Source organism: Ovis aries, chromosome 4 (genome assembly GCF_016772045.2).
Source record: "Ovis aries strain OAR_USU_Benz2616 breed Rambouillet chromosome 4, ARS-UI_Ramb_v3.0, whole genome shotgun sequence".
Classification (NCBI taxonomy): domain Eukaryota; kingdom Metazoa; phylum Chordata; class Mammalia; order Artiodactyla; family Bovidae; genus Ovis; species Ovis aries.
In genome coordinates, this window is record NC_056057.1 from 95,955,924 (window position 1) to 95,971,848 (window position 15,925).

Sequence of the window (15,925 nt, forward strand, 5' to 3'; positions counted from 1 at the left end):
TGAGATCTTCTGGGGATGGGGTCAGGAGACAGAGTGGGAGGTGGTATCAGGGGTGGGTAGGGAATGGGCTTGGGTTGGGGTTCAGGTCAGGTTTGACAGAGCTGGGGGGGGATGTTTGGGATCAAGGTGCGGGGTGGGTTATGAGCCAACTTCAGATGCTGGGAACATCATGTACTTTAACTGAGCTTCTGGACTGATGACACGCCGTGTTGAGGTGTTGACTATAGGTTGAGGACCGGGAGGACCAGTGAGTCCACAGAGAGGACAAAGGGGAGTCACTGCTGGAAGCGAGGAAGGGGAAGGTCTGCTCAGTGGAAACACAGAGGGACAGGGAGACTGGGGGGGGGGCAAGGCTCCCCAGGGGGGCAGTGTCACAGGTCTGAAATGAAGAGGAGTAACCTGGGGTAATGGACAGTGCAAGTGCCAAGAAGGACAGGTTTGCACCAAAGATACTGTCCCAATGCCTGAGAGTCATAAAGGGTGAGGGATGGGGAGAGGAGTGTTGGCAGGGGGTGTGGCTTAACAAGAGAAGTGCTCTAATGCAGAGGGGGGTCTGGGGCACGTCACGTGTCAGAGAGCTAACATGGAAGGGAATGAGGTGGTTCCAGGAGGACAGTGCCGGGCCAGTGTCAGGGGAGCAGTGCCGGGATCTTTGAGGAGCTGGCAAGGGGAGAGTACAGCCCAGGGAGGCAGGCTGGCCTTCCACAGCAGTGATTCTTCCCCGGGGTGGGGGGGGTGGTTTTCACCCGCGGGGGGGCTGGGGCATGGACCCCAAGGGAGGCCTATCAGAACATCAGAGGGTGAGCAGTGCTCTGCTCCAAACAAAAACAAACCCAAAAACATCCAAAAAGAAAACCCAAAAACATTCCTCAGAGATGCTGCTGATAGGCCAGCCTTGGGGGTCATGCATCCTCGGGTGAGAATCACTGGGGGGAAGGGCAGGTGGAGAGCTGGGCAGAGAGGTGAAGGGTGAGCAGATGAGCCCCTGGGTGTGGCAGAGGGAGGCATCAGAGTCCAGACTGTCAGACTTGGAGGAAAGGACCCAGGACCAGGCAGACAGCGAGCAAATGGATATAGCCGACCAGGCATGTGAATGAAGGGGTGGGGTGGGTTGGAATTACTGTAATGCGTCAGAAGAGAATTGCCAATGTGGTGGTCCCAGAGCTGAGGATGCCTGAGGGTCTTAGGGCTGAGAGGGATGGGAGGACAGCTTGAACAGATGGTGGGTCATATGTACTGAGCAGAGAGAGCACCAGATAGGAAGGGACATTCACGCTGAGGGAAGGGGCAGAGGGGACGGGAGAGGACAGTCTAGAGGAGTGTTTGGGGGAGAGATGACTGCATGGGAGGGAGGAACGAGGAGAAGACAAGGAGGCTGGAAGGTGCACCCATGATTGTGCAGGGTGAAACTGAGAGCTGTGGTGTGGATCTGGCATCAGCAAGTGCAGAGTGAGAGAAGAGCAGGAAGTGCCACTGTGGGAGGAAGAAGGGGAATCAGGAGAAAAGGCTCCCTGAGAGCTTTGTCAAAAAAGTACGCAACGGAGGAGTCTGAATAGAGATATGTAAGGTTATGGGCGGCGACATGTTGGGCACCTGGAAGGAAACCGCAGACTGTGTTCCCAGGAAGTGAGCAGGGTTGGTGCGGTGCAGCATGTGGATTCAGTACAGTGTTTCTGAACAAAGACAAAGATGGCTGTATTGGGGTGAGCAGAAGGTGATGGGTGGAGAAGGGAGCACAGGGCAAAGGAGACAACTGACTGCAGCCAGAAGGTTCACAGTGGCAGCTGAAGGACATCACGTAGCTCGGGGACGACTACTCCTTTGCTATGTAGGCAGTAACTGAAGAGCACCAGAGACCTGGAAACGCGACTGAGCAGTCTCCTAACAAGGGAGAATGGGATCAAGAGAGGTGCTAAGAGTGAGGACGGGCTCGCTGTGGAGCCTGGTGTCTAAGGCAGGAGAGGCTTGTTGAAAAGGTCAGGAAAGCCCTGCACCAAGTGTGGGGTGGGATAGAGTGTGTAGGTGGGAGTGCATGTGAAGAATCCAGGAACTTTTGCCCCTAGTAACGGACTGAGGGCATGAGGAAGTCCGTGCAGGAGGCAAAGCAAAGCATACATGAGGCCAGCGAGGGAAATAGAAGTGGCGAGAGACGGCCGGGGAGGATGGGGTGGTGGCCAGAGGTGCTGGCCCCCTGAAGACCGTGGGAGACAGCTGTGTTGGTGTAGGGCATGGGCAGACATGCCAGGCCAGACAGAAGCCCACAGAAGCACCAAGCTTCTGCAAGGTGGGCCAGAAAAGGTGGGGGAGAGCAGAAGGACTCCTTCCCCGTATTAAAGAGGAAGAGGCTGACAACAGGTGGAGCCTCATGGCAGGAGGGAGCAGAGATCAAGGAAAAGACCCATGAATTGCTCCAGAATTGGCAGGCGGAAGGGGGTGTTGAAGCCGAAGTAGAGGGTCTTGTGGGAGAAAAGGAGGACAGGGGCTGTCAGTTCAGTGCATGACCAGTGTGCAAAGGGAGCCGCACACTGGAGTGTGGCAGCCACACAGGCGATCTGTGGGGTTCCAGCTGGCTCAGGGCAGTGGCTGGGAGGAAAAGGGACCAGTGGCAGTAAATGGGGTCAGAAAGGAGGACGCTCACTGCCGAGTGAGGGACTCAGGGGCAGCATCAGGTGGAGGTGACCCTGGGTGGCGGTCTCTGGTCTGCGCTTCTCCTCTTCCTGGGGCTGGAGAGGGTGGAGGTCCAGCATGTGCACAGAGACTCTGCCCAGGAGGAGGGACCTTGGCTAGTATGGGGGTTGTAGTCCAAGAAGGTAATGTTGGAAGCAAAAGGCCACAGAGCAGGGAGAGCAAGGGGTGGGGTGATGGGGTTAGGAGGTCAGGGTCTCTTGTTTGAGAGGCTGAGAGCTGACGGACAACAGAGGGAACAAGGCAGAACGGGATGGATGGAGAGTGGTGGGGGGGTGGCGGTCACAGAAATCTGCACACAGGTGGGGTGAATGGAATGTGGCCAAGAGGGAAAGAGGGTCAGGGGGACCTGGTTCAGGGGGGAACGTGAGGTACAGGACAGTTGGCAGGGGTGCAGCATGGGAGCTGCTGGAGAAGAAATGGAAGCAGCGGCAGCCAGGGAAGGAAGAAGAGGAGGAAGCGGCAACCTGGGGTAAGGAATTGTGGGCAATGGCTTGACCAAGAAGGAAGACAGAAGGAAGCTGAGATAGGAAAAGGGAGCCTAAAGACCACAGCCTGGTCTTGGTGAAGACCCAAGGCTCCTGGGAGCAGCTGGAGACAGGGCCATGATGACTGGTCACATGGAGGAAGCAGGCAGATCTGCACAGGGAGAGACGAGGGAGCCTGCACAGAAACAGCGCAGGGAGCCTCGGGGCTGGAGGAGCGACTCAAGGGGATGGGGTCCCGGGTGGGGAGCAGATAGAATTGGTAGAGGAGTGGCTGGAATTAAAGTGGTATCAACAGTGCTTCTGGTATTTACAAGGGACCTCTAAAGGGTAGAAGAGGCCTAGAATGTGGCAGAGACTCCACACAAGGAACCAGGGGGGAAAACGGGGACCTTCAAACCATAGGTCTAGTCAGAGAAGAAAATGGGGGAGGCAGAGAGGCAAAGGAAGAGAGCGTGGAGGGCAGGATGGTGGAGACTGGCGTTGGGGGCTCAGATCAGGAGGCTGGATGTGGGGAACAGAGGGGCAGGCAGAATGGGACGGAGAACCAGAACAGTCTTAAAGCACAGCTGAGAGGGAAAGCGGGCAAAGGGGAGATCCGAACCATGTCATCAGGGAGCAGGAGAGCAAGGCAATGGGCAGGGGTGCATTCCAGGGTCCAAGGAGGAGAGGGCGGAGCAACGGAGGAGGAAGGGGGAGGAGGTGGGGAGGCAGGGGCCTGGTGTAAATCCTGTGAGCAGTGGCTGGATTAAAAGGGAAGTGAGAAAAGAAGAGAGTGCCAGGCTAAGGAAAGGGAGCCCTTTAGCAAACCGGGGCCCGAGCCACGGAAGGACTGAACGAGAGACAGCGGGTGGTTCTGGAGAGAAGTGGGCAGGGCAGGGGATGGAAGGCGTGTGAGCTGGCAGAGCAGGTCCCAGGAGGGAGCACCCCCTATGGAGAAGGGATGACCCAGGGCAGTGACGACAGGCATCAGGGAGCACGGAGAGGAGACGATGAGCCTAGAGGAGAGGCTGATGCTCTCGCTGGGCCAGGGAGGGGAAGGGGAGGAGTGGATCACGTGAGGAAAGGCCATGGGAAGGAACGTCCATATGGGGTCTTGATGTGGCAGGACAGGAGGGTCACCTGGCAGAGACAGGCCAGGTGCTGGGAGGGACCCAGGGAGGACAGAGAGCAGAGGACAGGGGAAGGGACACAGGCTGGACAGCAGCAGATAGAGCAAAGGGAAGAGAGAGGTGGGCAGGTCGGAATCCAGGCAGATCTCGAGGTGCCAACCAGAAGGACTTAAAAGTTACAGGGCCAGCCAGTGGGGGCAGAGGCTTGGGGCGGGAGGCGTGGAAAGGGGTGGCTTGCGGTGGGTGGGAGCAGCGGCTGCTACTGCAGCCTTGAATGTCGTGGCTGGGGTAGAACTTCTTTGCCAGGCTCTTTACTACTATGGATCCGCTGGGGGAAGGGGGGACTGAACAGGATGGGCTGGGAGGTGGGGGTAGGGAGTGGGAAGGGGTTTTGGGAAGGGATTGGGATCAGTGGGTGTGTGGGAAGGGTGGAGGTGCGGTGGGAGGTGGGTATGGGATGGGAGGTTGGATGAAGTGGGAGGGACTGGGTTAGGGTGGGGAGGGCACGGTTGGGATTATTAGGGTGGGAGATTGTGGGGGAACGTGAACCAATCTCTAGGCACTGGGAACATCATGTGCTTTAACTGAGCTTCTGGACTGATAGACCGTCCAGTGTTGCGGTGATGACTACAGGCTGAGGACTGGGAAGACCAGTGAGTCCACACTGAGAGGACAAAGGGAAGTGTCTGCAGGAAGGGAGGAGGGGGAAGATCCGCTTGATGTAAACAGAGAAGGACAGGGAGACGGGGTGGGGGACAAGGCTCACCAGGGGACGGTGTTGCGGGTCTGAAATGAGGAGTGGTAACCTGGGACAATGGACAGTGGCACCACCGAGGAGCACAGGTTTATACCAAAGATATTGTCCCAGTGCTTGAGAGGCATAAAGGTTATATAAATATGGGTATGTGAAAAGAATAGTGTTTAATGCAGACAGGGTTCTGGGGAAAGTCGGGTGTCAATGAGTTCATATACAAGGGAATGAGCTGGTTCTAACAAGACAGTGCCAGGCCAATGCTGGGATCTTTGGGGAACTGACAGCTGATGGGAAGCCAGAGGCGGGCAAAGGGAGAGTGCAGCCCAGGGAGGCAGGCTGGCCTTCCACAGCAGTGATTCTTCCCCGGGGTGGGGGGGGGTGGTTTTCACCCGCGGGGGGGCTGGGGCATGGACCCCAAGGGAGGCCTATCAGAACATCAGAGGGTGAGCAGGGCTCTGCTCCAAACAAAAACAAACCCAAAAACATCCAAAAAGAAAACCCAAAAACACTCCTCAGAGATGCTGCTGATAGGCCAGCCTTGGGGGTCATGCATCCTCGGGTGAGAATCACTGGGGGGAAGGGCAGGTGGAGAGCTGGCAGAGAGGTGAAGGGTGAGCAGATGAGCCCCTGGGTGTGGCAGAGGGAGGCATCAGAGTCCAGACTGTCAGACTTGGAGGCAAAGGACTAGGGCCAGGCAGACAGTGAGCGAATGGATGTAGCCGACAAAGGACTTGAGAGGGGGTGGTTTAGGTTTCACCTTCTGTGGTGGAGAGTGGGGCACCATGGTGTTGTTCCCTGGGCTCAGGAAGCCTGAGGAGCAGGGCTGAGAATGGGAGTGGGAAGCAAAAAGAAGCTGGGTTGTATGTCTCTGAGCAGAGAGCTCCGGGTGGGACGTCCACACGAACAAAGTGCAGACAGGGGATGGGACGCCCCGTGGAGGACAGCATCTGGGGGAGAGATGACTGAGAGCGGGAAGGGCGAGCACGGTGGACAGCAGGGCCAGGGTCTGTGCAGGTCTGGACGGAGTCCGCAGGTGTCAGGTCAGAGCTGGCAGACGCAGGGACAAGAAGGTGACAAAAAGTTGCGAGTGTGCGGTGAAAGGACAAGCAGGAGAACCAGGCCGAGATGCCCCAAGAGCTGTGGCAGAGGAGTGCTTGATGAGGGCCTGATGGGAACATGCAAGTTTATGGGGAGCGATATTCCGAGGTCCTGGAGGAGAAATACGGTGTCAGTCCACATGGCTGAGAACGGGATGGTGGGCAGAGCCTGTGGATTCAGGTGTGTCTGCCACAAAGAGGGTTGAAGTGGGGTGAGCAGTGGGTGAGGATCAAGAAGGGAGCACACAGCAGAGGAGATGATGGAATCCAGTCTGAGGCTCACAGTGTAGCTGAAAGAATCTCACAGGTCAGGTAGGACAGGTTGATGGTTTTTTTTTTTGTTTTTTTTTTTTTACAATGTTGCAGTAGAGAATCAAAGCAGGAGAGACCCTGAAACGAGGAGGATGGGTGGGCAGTCTGCGGGAGGTGGAGAGCATGGAGCGGAAGCGGGGTCCAGCGGGCCAGGAGAGCGAGGGACCTCACGTGACGGCGCCCGGCAGCCAGGGCAGGAGAGACTTGTTGAGAGGAACACGAATGCAGTGCACCAAGAGATGGCTGAGCACGGGCTAGAAGGAGAGATGTGAAGGACCCAGAACTGAGCTGCGGGAGTGGGCCAGGGGCACGAGGAAGCTCGTGGAGGAGGAAGAGCACCGCGCAGGCCAGGGAGGAAGTCAGGACAGGAGGGTGAGGTCAGAGCGGGTCAGATGGCAGAGGCGGTGGTGGTTTGGAGATATGGAGACAGCCCTGTCCGCGGAACACCTGCTGAGATGATGAAAGGTCAGGGGGCACCTGGAAGCAGTGACTTTCGCCAAAATGGTAACCCCCAAAGTAGCGTGTTTTGTTGTGAGCTCAGACAGCCTGGATTCACTCCAGCATGCTGGGGACCAAGAAGCTGGCATTCGGGGAGCATAAAGGCAGGTCCAGAAAGAAGTTGGGGGAAAGATTGGCGAATGTGTCGCAAGACTGGCAGCTGGGAGAGGGAGTAGGATGAGATGTTGAGGGGGAAGCAGAGGGGCTCCTGAAGACAACAGCAGGAGAAAGAGTGGAAGAGGGGCCGAGCCAGTCCAGTGGCAACAGGCCTGGAGAGAGACACTGGAGTGTGGGCAGCGGCGGAAGCTATCTTCAGGATAGGAGCTGGGTCGGGAAAATCGATGGAAATAGAAAGAAACAGGTGGTAGTGAAGAGGGGAAAGAATGTCATGATCTTGCTGGGGCTCCACCCAGGTAAAGGGGATACTGCCAGGAAGAGCAGGGTAGCCTGAGGGGCTCCCGTCTGGGGCTCTGATAGATGTCATGAGGCAGGAGGCTTTTGTGCGGTATTGATGCCAGACAGCAGGAGCAGAGCAGAGCTGAGATATCATCGCTGGGGCCTTTGAAGACCCAAGTCCCTCAGAACAAGTGCAAAGGGCCACAGTTGACACAGAGGACAGAGCAGGGTGGCGCCATCAGATAGACCCTGGCAGAGAACCTCAGGGACACTGGCAAGGACCGGGTTGAGCCCAGTGTGTGGATAGCAAACTTGTTCAGTAATGGCATAGGGATGGGCGGGAACTACGGTGGCACCAACATTTGCCGTCCATCACAGAATCGGGGTCCTTGCTATCCCTTGGCTGTTGAAGAGTGGACATTAGCAAGTGGCAGAGACACTGCACAGAGAATCAGGGGAAAGCAGGGATTACCATGGGCAGGAAAGGGCCATAAGAGGAGAGCGCAGTGGGTGAGAGGCTTGAGGGGTGAGGGACTCTGCATCCAGTGGCTGAAACCAAACAACAGAGCAGGAAAGGCCAAAGGGGATGGGAAGCAATTGGAGGGTTGAAAGATATGTACATGGGTGCTGAGAGGGAATGGTGGCCTACAGGGAAAGAGGGGGCTCTCAACCTGTGATCAGGGAGAGCAACGCAATGGGCAGGGACGCACCCTGCTTTCAGTGGAGGAGAGATGCAGCAGTGGAGGCAGCGGAGGGACAGATGAAGAAGTGGGGGTCTGGTGTAAAGTCCCGTGGGCAATGGCTTGATTAAAAGGGAGGAGAGAGGAGGCAGAGAGAGTGCAAGACTGAGGTAAAGGAAGCCAAAGGGAAATGGTCGCTAGGGCCAGTGGGAGGATCAGGCCAGGGACAGTCCAGGACTTAGGGAGAAGAATGAGGCATAGAGGGCAAGGAAAGACCGAGGAGAGCAGGTCACAAGAGGGAGCACCCTCTGTGGAGAAGGGGTGACCCAGTGCAACTTGACGGGCATCAGGAACATTGAGATGAGATCATGGCCCTTCGAGAAGGGCCAGAGAGGGAAAGGGAAGGAATGGATCACACGAGGAACAGTCACAGGAGGGGGTGTCCATGTGGCAGTCTCCGTGCACCACCAAGGGAGGGTCACCTGCCAGCGACAGATGATGGAGAGTGATGGGAGATGCATGAGGCAGATGGGGAGGGGAGAGAGGAGGAAGGAGACAGGCAGGTTATCACCAAGAGAACAATGAGAAGAGGGAGGTGGCCGGAAAGAATCCAGAGAGATGTCAGAGGTGCCATTGGAAGGAAGTTCAGTGGGGGCCAGCCAGTGGGGGCAGAGCCATGGAGAGAGTGGAGACGGGGGGGTAGCGAGCAGTGGGTGGGGAGCAGTGGCTACCCTCACAGCCTCAAATGTTGTAGCAAGGGTGGCACTTTTCGGCCAGGCTCCTTATTACAGATCCAGCTGAGACAGGGTGGGAGCTGCGGCGATAGGGCTTGAGGTTTGGGGTAGAGATGTGGGTAGAAGTTACCTGGGTCAGACAGGAGAGCAGAGATGAGATCAGTGGGGCTGGGGGGATGGGAGTCGGGACACGTATCAAGTCCCAGGTTCTAAGTGTGTCATCTACTTTAACTGAGCTTGTGGGCTGATCACAAGTCCAGTGTTGGGGGTGACACCAACCCTGGAAGAGGGAGGGTGGGAATGCTGAGTCTCCCCAGAGAGGACAAAAGGAGAGTTGCTGCAGGAAAGGTGGAAGGGAAGCACCTGAAGGGCAGGAAAGACAGATGGAGAAGATCACCAAAAGGGCAGGGGTTCACAGATCTGAAACGAGGATGGATGAACTATTGAAAGGGACAAATGACAAGCACTGAGAAAGAGGAGAAGTGGACCAAAGACACCGTCAGAGTCTTGAGAGCCATGAAATGCGGGCGGGGGGAGGGCGTGCGGAGTGTGGCATGGAGAGGCAGGCGAGCCCAGTGCAGGAGGGCTTGTGGGGGGAGAAGGGACTGCCCGGAGGGAGGAGGAGGAGGGCAGGACAGCGGACCAGGGCCCTGTGCATGTCCAGACTGCGTGTGGAGGTGTAGGGAGAGGGGCTGGCAGGAGTGGGGGCAGGAGGGTGTGAAGGTCAGAGGGTTGTGATGCAAGGAAAAGGAAGAGAATCAGAGTCCAAGGGATCTCGAGAGCTATGTCAGGAGAGGGCGCGATGAGGGTCTGGATGGAGACGTGGAAGGTTAGGACAGGGAGCGACGATGTGGGGTCGTGGGCTCTGAGAGGTGAGCTCAGCCTGGCTCTGGGTCAGGGGTTGGTGGGCGGAGCCTGTGGATTCAGCACAGTGTGTCACAGTGAGAGTGAGGCAGAGACGACTGAACTGGGCCAGCAGCGGACAGGGGACTGAGGAGGGCACGCAGAGCAGAGGGGATGACTGAGTCCAGCTGGAGGGGTCACAGTGGCAGCTGAGACTGTCACATGTTCAGGGAAGACTGCTCCTTTGCCATGTGTGCAGTAACTGCAAAGCAGCAGAGACCTGGAAATGGGGCCCAGAGGAAGGAGGTTTGGTGAGTCGTCTCCAGCTGGTGGGAGAGTGTGGTGGAGGAGAGGGGGTCTGACAGATCAGACAGTGAGGAAGGTGAGGCGATGGCGCCCAGCAGGAGAGGCTTGTTCAGAGCGTCGGGGAACACACTGTGCTCAGAGGGACGGCAGGGAGCTAGGAGCGAGTGGGTGTGGAGAACCTGCCCCAAAGTGGGCCCAGGGCATGAGGAAGCCCCTGCAGGAGGAAGAGCACAGCGCAGGCCAGGCAGTGAGGAACTGGGAGAGGTGGGATGTGGCCAGCGCAGGATGAGCAGCTAGAGGCAGTGGCGCGGTGGAGATGGGCAAGGTGAGAACAAACAGAGAGGGCCCAGAAGCAGCCACCTGTTCCAGAATGGCAGACCGGAAATGCAGGCTCCTTCTGGCTGTTTCCGGAGAGCATGGATGCAGTGGAGCACCGTCTGGACCAGGACGTGGCCGTCAGCAGCAGGGGCATGCCTCCGGAGGAGGGGCAGAGAGGGAAGACCTCATGGGACTGGCAGCAGGTAGCGGATAGGGTGGATGCTGTGGATGAAGCGGAGTACTTCTCAGAGAGCTAAAGAAAAGGCAGAGGATGGGGCAAGGAATGTCCAATCCCCACCCAGTCTGGATAGAGAGAGACCGGCATCCTAGGCGGTGATGAGCAGGGAGCAGACTGGGCAGGCAGTCTACGGGACAAGGGACAGTAGGCACAGGACAGAGAGAAACCTCATGACTGCGGGGACAGCTGCTGACCTCATCACTCCTAAAGAGTGGTCTGTGCGGTACTAAGGCGCATGGTGGGAGCAGAGCGGACCAGGTGAGATGCCACGGCCTGGTCTTGGTGAAGACTCAAGGCTCCTGGGAGCAGCTGGAGACAGGGCCATGATGACTGGTCACATGGAGGAAGCAGGCAGCTCTGCACAGGGAGAGACGAGGGAGCCTGCACAGAAACAGCGCAGGGAGCCTCGGGGCTGGAGGAGCGACTCAAGGGGATGGGGTCCCGGGTGTGGAGCAGATAGAATTGGCTGAGGAGTGGCTGGGAATTAAAGTGGTATCAACAGTGCTTCTGGTATTTACAAGGGACATCTAAAGGGTAGACGAGGCCTAGAATGTGGCAGAGACTCCACACAAGGAACGAGGGGAAAACAGGGACCTTCAACCATAGGTCTAGTCAGAGAAGAAAATGGGGGAGGCAGAGAGGCAAAGGAAGAGAGCGTGGGATGGTGGAGACTGGCGTTGGGGGCTCATTCAGGAGGCTGGATGTGGGGAACAGAGGCGCAGGCAGAATGGGACGGAGAACCAGAACAGTCTTAAAGCACAGCTGAGAGGGAAAGCGGGCAAAGGGGAGATCCGAACCATGTCATCAGGGAGCAGGAGAGCAAGGCAATGGGCAGGGGTGCATTCCAGGGTCCAAGGAGGAGAGGGCGGAGCAACGGAGGAGGAGAGGGGAGGAGGTGGGGAGGCAGGGGCCTGGTGTAAATCCTGTGAGCAGTGGCTGGATTAAAAGGGAAGTGAGAAAAGAAGAGAGTGCCAGGCTAAGGAAAGGGAGCCCTTTAGCAAACCGGGGCCCGAGCCACGGATGGACTGAACGAGAGACAGCGGGTGGTTCTGGAGAGAAGTGGGCAGGGCAGGGGATGGAAGGCGTGTGAGCTGGCAGAGCAGGTCCCAGGAGGGAGCACCCCCTATGGAGAAGGGATGACCCAGGGCAGTGACGATAGGCATCAGGCAGCACGGAGAGGACACGATGGGCCTAGAGAGGCTGACGCTCTCACTGGGCCAGGGAGGGGAAGGGGAGGAGTGGATCACGTGAGGAAAGGCCACGGGAAGGAACGTCCATATGGGGTCTTGATGTGGCAGGACAGGAGGGTCACCTGGAAGAGACAGACCAGGTGCTGGGAGGCACCCAGGGAGGACAGAGAGCAGAGGGCAGGGAAAGGAACACAGGCTAGAGAGCAGCAGGGGGAAGGAGAAGAGAGAAGTGGCAGAGACGCATTCTGGCAGTTGGGCAACCCAGAAGGACTAAGAGTTACAGGGCCAGCCAGTGCGGGCTGAGGCTTGTGGAAGGAGGCATGGAAGGAAAGGGGGGCTAGGGGTGGGTGGGAGCAGCGGCTGCTGCAGCCTGGAATGTCGTGACTTGGGTAGAGCTTTCGGCCAGGCTCTTCAGTACTAGGGATCTGATCTTCTGGGGATGGGGTCAGGAGACAGAGTGGGAGGTGGTATCAGGGGTGGTAGGGAATGGATTTGGGTTGGGGTTCAGGTCAGGTTTGACAGAGCTGATAGGGGGATGTTTGGGATCAAGGTGTGGGGTGGGTTATGTGCCAACATCAGATACTGGGAACATCATGTAGTTTAACTGAGCTTCTGGACTGATGACATGCCCAGTCTTGGGGTGATGACTACAGGTTGAGGACCGGGAGGACCAGTGAATCCACAGAGAGGACAAAAGGGAGTCATTGCTGGAAGCGAGGAAGGGGAAGGTCTGCTCAGTGGAAACACAGAGGGACAGGGAGACTTGGCGGGGGACGGAGGGGACAAGGCTCTCCAGGGGGGCGGTGTCACAGGTCTGAAATGAAGAGAGTAACCTGGGGTAATGGACAGTGCCAGTGCAAAGAAGGACAGGATTGCACCAAAGATACTGTCCCAATGCCTGAGAGTCATAAAGGGTGAGGGATGGGGAGAGGAGTGTTGGCAGGGGGTGTGGCTTAACAAGAGAAGTGCTCTAATGCAGAGGGGGGTCTGGGGCACGTCACGTGTCAGAGAGCTAACATGGAAGGGAATGAGGTGGTTCCAAGAGGATAGTGCCAGGCCAGTGTCAGGGGAGCAGTGCTGGGACCTTAGAAGAGCTGGCAAGGGGAGAGTACAGCCCAGGGAGGCAGGCTGGCCTTCCACAGCAGTGATTCTTCCCCGGGGTGGGGGGGGGTGGTTTTCACCCGTTGGGGGGCTGGGGCATGGACCCCAAGGGAGGCCTATCAGAACATCGGAGGGTGAGCAGTGCTCTGCTCCAAACAAAAACAAACCCAAAAACATCCAAAAAGAAAACACAAAAACATTCCTCAGAGATGCTGCTGATAGGCCAGCCTTGGGGGTCATGCATCCTCGGGTGAGAATCACTGGGGGGAAGGGCAGGTGGAGAGCTGGGTAGAGAGGTGAAGGGTGAGCAGATGAGCCCCTGGGTGTGGCAGAGGGAGGCATCAGAGTCCAGACTGTCAGACTAGGAGGCAAATGACCCAGGATGAGGCAGACAGTGAGCAAATGGATGTAGCCGACAAAGGACTTCAGAGGGGGTGGTTTAGGTTTCACCTTCTGTGGTGGAGAGTGGGGCACCATGGTTGTGTTCCCTGGGCTCAGGAAGCCTGAGGAGCAGGGCTGAGAATGGGAGTTGCAAGCAAAAGGAAGCTGGGTTGTATGTCTCTGAGCAGAGAGCTCCGGGTGGGACATCCACACGAACAAAGTGCAGACAGGGGATGGGACGCCCCGTGGAGGACAGCATCTGGGGGAGAGATGACTGAGAGCGGGAAGGGCGAGCACGGTGGACAGCAGGGCCAGGGTCTGTGCAGGTCTGGATGGAGTGCGCAGGTGTCAGGTCGGAGCTGGCAGACGCAGGGACAAGAAGGTGACAAAAAGGTGCGAGTGAGCGGTGAAAGGACAAGCAGGAGAACCAGGCCGAGATGCCCCAAGAGCTGTGGCAGAGGAGTGCTTGATGAGGGCCTGATGGGAACATGCAAGTTTATGGGGAGCGATTTTCCAAGGTCCTGGAGGAGAAATACGGTGTCAGTCCACATGGCTGAGAACGGGATGGTGGGCAGAGCCTGTGGATTCAGGTGTGTCTGCCACAAAGAGGGTTGAAGTGGGGTGAGCAGTGGGTGAGGATCAAGAATGAGCACACAGCAGAGGAGATGATGGAATCCAGTCTGAGGCTCACAGTGTAGCTGAAAGAATCTCACAGCTCAGCTAAGAGAGGTTGATGGTTTTTTTTTTTGTTTTTTTTTTTTACTATGTTGCAGTAGAGAATCAAAGCAGGAGAGACCCTGAAACGAGGAGGATGGGTGGGCAGTCTGCGGGAGGTGGAGAGCATGGAGCGGAAGCGGGGTCCAGCGGGCCAGGAGAGCGAGGGACCTCACGTGACGGCGCCCGGCAGCCAGGGCAGGAGAGACTTGTTGAGAGGAACACGAATGCAGTGCACCAAGAGATGGCTGAGCACGGGCTAGAAGGAGAGATGTGAAGGACCCAGAACTGAGCTGCGGGAGTGGGCCAGGGGCACGAGGAAGCTCGTGGAGGAGGAAGAGCACCGCGCAGGCCAGGCCAGGGAGGAAGTCAGGACAGGAGGGTGAGGTCAGAGCGGGTCAGATGGCAGAGGCGGTGGTGGTTTGGAGATATGGAGACAGCCCTGTCCGCGGAACACCTGCTGAGATGATGAAAGGTCAGGGGGCACCTGGAAGCAGTGACTTTCGCCAAAATGGTAACCCCCAAAGTAGCGTGTTTTGTTGTGAGCTCAGACAGCCTGGATTCACTCCAGCATGCTGGGGACCAAGAAGCTGGCATTCGGGGAGCATAAAGGCAGGTCCAGAAAGAAGTTGAGGGAAAGGTTGGGGAATGTGTCGCAAGACTGGCAGCTGGGAGAGAGAGTAGGATGAGATGTTGAGGGGGAAGCAGAGGGGCTCTTGAAGACAACAGCAGGAGAAAGAGTGGAAGAGGGGCCGAGCCAGTCCAGTGGCAACAGGCCTGGAGAGAGACACTGGAGTGTGGGCAGCGGCGGAAGCTATCTTCAGGATAGGAGCTGGGTCGGGCGAATCGATGGAAATAGAAACAGGTGGTAGTGAAGAGGGGAAAGAATGTCATGAACTTGCTGGGGCTCCACGCAGGTAAAGGGGATACTGCCAGGAAGAGCAGGGCCGCCTGAGAGGCTCCCGGTCCGGGGCTCTGATAGATGTCATGAGGCAGGAGGCTTTTGTGCAGTATTGATGCCAGACAGCAGGAGCAGAGCAGAGCTGAGATATCGCTGGGGCCTTTGAAGACCCAAGGTCCTCAGAGCAAAGCGGAAAGGGCCACAGTTGACACAGAGGACAGAGCAGGGTGGCGCCATCAGATAGACCCTGGCAGAGAACCTCAGGGACACCGGCAAGGACCAGGTTGAGCCCAGTGTGTGGATAGCAAACTTGTTCAGTAATGGCATAGGGATGGGTGGGAACTACGGTGGCACCAACATTTGCCGTCCATCACAGAATTGGGGTCCTTGCTATCCCTTGGCTGTTGAAGAGTGGACATTAGCAAGTGGCAGAGACACTGCACAGAGAATCAGGGGAAAGCAGGGATTACCATGGGCAGGAAAGGGCCATAAGAGGAGAGCGCAGTGGGTGGGATGCTTGAGAGGTGAGGGAGTCTGCTTCCAGGGGCTGAAATCAAACAACAGAGTAGGAAAGGCCAAAGGGGATGGGAAGCAATTGGAGGGTTGAAAGATATGCACATGGGTGCTGAGAGGGAATGGTGGCCTACAGGGAAAGAGGGGGCTCTCAACCTGTGATCAGGGAGAGCAACGCAATGGGCAGGGACGCACCCTGCTTTCAGTGGAGGAGAGATGAAGCATTGGAGGCAGCGGAGGGACAGATGTGGAAGTGGGGGCCTGGTGTAAAGTCCCGTGGGCAATGGCTTGATTAAAAGGGAGGAGAGAGGAGGCAGAGAGAGTGCAAGACTGAGGTAAAGGAAGCCAAAGGGAAATGGTCGCTGGGGCCAGTGGGAGGATCAGGCCAGGGACGGTCCAGGACTTAGGGAGAAGAATGAGGCATAGAGGGCAAGGAAAGACCGAGGAGAGCAGGTCACAAGAGGGAGCACCCTCTGTGGAGAAGGGGTGACCCAGTGCAACTTGATGGGCATCAGGAACATTGAGATGAGATCATGGCCCTTCGAGAAGGGCCAGAGAGGGAAAGGGAAGGAATGGATCACACGAGGAACAGTCACAGGAGGGGGTGTCCATGTGGCGGTCTCCGTGCACCACCAAGGGAGGGTCACCTGCCAGCGACAGATGATGG

The 15,925-nt window shown here is 57.3% G+C and overlaps 2 protein-coding genes across 8 annotated transcripts in view; one reads left to right on the top strand and one right to left on the bottom strand.

The window, feature by feature from the left end:
* MEST (mesoderm specific transcript) overlaps positions 1–15,925 on the top strand; it is a 92,792-nt gene that overhangs the window by 44,705 nt on the left and 32,162 nt on the right. For all 4 annotated transcript variants that reach the window (XM_042248842.2, XM_042248840.2, XM_060414839.1 and 1 more), the window contains exon 12: positions 1–15,925. This exon is cut by the window's left edge and continues 27,851 nt beyond it; it is cut by the window's right edge and continues 32,162 nt beyond it. The gene's annotated coding sequence lies outside the window, so the exon portion shown is untranslated.
* Positions 1–15,925, bottom strand: part of COPG2 (COPI coat complex subunit gamma 2) — a 163,228-nt gene that overhangs the window by 26,663 nt on the left and 120,640 nt on the right. The gene's annotated exons all lie outside the window — the stretch shown is intronic.